General features: G+C 44.8%; 1 pseudogene; it reads right to left on the bottom strand.

Moving 5' to 3' along the window:
• Positions 1-734: 734 nt before the first annotated feature.
• LOC104850716 lies at positions 735-1,853 on the bottom strand (annotated as a pseudogene).
• Positions 1,854-3,142: the final 1,289 nt, after the last annotated feature.

Genomic DNA, 3,142 nt, shown 5'->3' with positions numbered 1-3,142 from the left:
GTAGTTTTAAAGTCTGGGGTGTCATGTTCCTGTGGTGGTCGGGTGTCACAAGACCAGCCCTCATTTTCCCAAACCTTTCTTTCTCTCCCCAGGGTAAAAAGGAGACAAGAGTACAAAACAAGAATAAATTTTATTTACAGAAAAAAGACTGAGAATTAGAAAGGCACTCCAGAGGGAAGGAGGGGGTGAAGGGAGGGCAGAGGTAAGGGGAAAAAATGAGAATCAAGTCTTGTCATGTAGATGTACAAGATCGCAACAATGAATGTAACTGTACTGTATCCCTAAAATGTATCAATAAACTCAATTAAAGCTGAAAAAGAAAAAGAAAGGCACTCCAATACTCCAAAGGGGTGGCAAGCTGGGTGACACTGAGGAAAGCCAGCGGTCCTGAGTTCATGGGGCTGAGGATGTGGTCCCTCTTTCTGGGAGCAGCCCCATCCCATCAGTTGGTTGTCTCCCTCGGGGTTCAACTAGGCAACAATTAGGTTGGATGAGGTTACAAACTCCAGATTCTCTTTGCCTATAAGTTTGATTCTCAGGTCACTGCAGAAGTAGCTCTTCTCCTAAATTGACATAGGTCCGTGTCCTTGTTCTGACCTTGCAGTGGGGGTCCCATCTATTCTTCCAGGGGCACCATGCACTCTTTCCCCAAAGCACAGTGAAAGCTCCACAGATTATCCTGTCTTCATGCTGTTCAGTGGCCATTGCTTCAGAGTCTTACAACAGGCAGGGTCTTAGGACTTCTTCAGGCACTTGCAAGGGGGCCACAGCAAAGGGCATTGCACCTTTGCCAGAGAGCCATAGGCTTCAGCCACCAAGTGAGGGTAGGTCACCACCAGGGACTTCCACCTGGAGGTCTCCAGGACATGGGAAACATGACAGTGAATGAATGAAATCCAATGCCTGAGTTTTCAGCTGATGCACACTGTGGAGATCAGCCAGGATGAGGATTTCCACAGCATTCTCTGTGGAGAGATTGCTGCAGAGGGTTTCCTCACACATGACCTTCATGTGCTCCAGGTGGTACTTGTCAGCAGCTGCCAGCAGATCATGCATCATTCTGTGGGGGTTGGTTGCCTTCCTAGTGTAAATGAAACATATCATTTCCTTAAAGACTTCAGGCTCCATGTTGTTGATTTCAACTCTATTCTTTATGCTCTCCTGTTTAAACATGGTGTTAAAAACTGGAGAATGAGCTGCCAAGATGGCTTTGTGAGCCTGGAATTCCTGGCCAGCCACATACAAGCAGCAGTCTGTGAATCGAAAACTTGCAGACAGCCCTCCCATCTGCTCTGGCAAGTGGCACTCGGAACATTCACTGCATTCCTGGTATTCTGGCCAGAAATGTAGACACAACCTTGTACCATATTCATCGTGCAGAAGAGGGTAAGCTTGTCCTCAGGGAGAAGCCCTCTGGCATCATCCAAAAGAATATCTCTATGGATGAATTTTCTGAATCCCTAGTCATGGCCTTGCAGAAATCTATAAGCTCATGGATTCTCCATACTCCAGGTCTCCTCTTCCTTGGCATTCAGAATGGAGGTTTTGAATTTTCCCTAATCTTCATTCACTGGACAGCTGACCAGTATCAGGTAAAGGGACAGGTAATCTTTGCTTTCTTCATGGAGCCCTGTTGGGTTTACTTGTAAACACCATTTCAGTTCATCATCAGCTCCAGATGAAAAGGTGGAACTTCAAATGGATGCCCCCATTTGCCCTTGGCAAAAACTAAAGCTTTTGATAATCCAGGTGTAGGACCATTTCATTACTTTGATCTGTGTAGAGAACCAGCTCTTGGCTATGTGGCCACTGGACATTTCTGCTGGTGGCAGAGTACCTGAAAGCCTTGACATTGAGGGTTTGAAAATTAAGCAAAGTTCCCAAATTCACAGGAGAAAGTTTCTTTTCCTTTTTCACCAGGTAATAGAGATTTTGGTCCAGTCAGCAACTCCAAAACAGGGAGGACAAAATCGTGATCAGGAGGCAGAGAGCCTAATTTGAGATTTTGGGGGTAAAAAGTATTTAGAAATCGATTCACCAAGACTCTCCAGTAATTCAGAAGCTTCTAAGAAATTTGTCAGTCACATGGAGAATTATCTCCTGAGGCAGGTTGATGACTTCAAATTGGAGGCAAGGCTGAACTACACAGCAAGGCCCTGTCTCAAAAACTTCAAAAAAATGAATATTTTTGATGATGTTAAATGACAGTGGATTTTGTTTTTCCTTTTGGTGATATAGAATATGGAACCAAGGCCCTTCAAAGTGAGGTAATTTTTTTGGATTTTAGGGCTACATGTGTACCTGAATTCCACTGCAGCATTCTAGAAAACATAAGGTTCTGAGTTTAATTCCTGTTACCACTAAAAAACAATAAAATTTTTTAAAAAATATTTGAGATGGGGTCTCACTAATTCACTAGCTATCCATGCTGGGCCAGAACTTACACTCCTCCTGCCTATGCCTCCAAGGATGCTGGGATTAGAGGAATGTGCCACCATGACAGACTCAGCCAAAAAGTTCTGCCATTGCTATGAAGATTCCAGAAAACTCCAAGGCTATGCTATGTGTAACAAGAGTGTGCTTCAGAGAAATGGAACCCAGTGAGAATTTTCAGAGGCTCTTGAGATCTGGGTCTTCTTACATTCTTTTTCCAGCTCCATCTTAGCCTAGAGAAGCATATTGCTCCCCACAAGGAGCATGGAGCATGAAGGGATATAAACCTTGCTGAGGATGTAAGACAGAGAAAGTGATGGTTTCTCTTTTTCATCCCTAGTCTGGCTTTAGAAAGATGTGACTTGGATAGTCATGGTCTGTCACTCACCCTGCTCTGCTCTGTTTCTGCTTGCATTCAAATGGACTGGGGCAATCTGCTCTACTGTCCTCTAGGGCTATCAAACTAACATGAGTGCAGCCCAGGCCTGATGCAGTAGCTTCCCTACCACAGGCTCTTCATTGGATACTGTTACATTTTCTTGAGGACAGACAGGGTACAGGCAGCAACTAAAGTCAGGAAGGGAGAGGTCTGAGTCCCCTTTATGCATATCCAGCATTCACAGCAAGCTTTCTAGAAGATTCCCTGGCTTAGACCCTCACCCTCCCTGACACAGATCTGTTACCACCCAGGGAAGAAGAGGAGCTAAAG

The sequence above is a fragment of the Fukomys damarensis genome, unplaced genomic scaffold, assembly GCF_012274545.1.
Source record: "Fukomys damarensis isolate Sample0158 unplaced genomic scaffold, DMR_v1.0_HiC HiC_scaffold_29, whole genome shotgun sequence".
Lineage (NCBI taxonomy): Eukaryota > Metazoa > Chordata > Mammalia > Rodentia > Bathyergidae > Fukomys > Fukomys damarensis.
The sequence above is the reverse complement of the archived record's forward strand: the minus strand, read 5'-3'. Positions and strand labels throughout refer to the sequence as shown.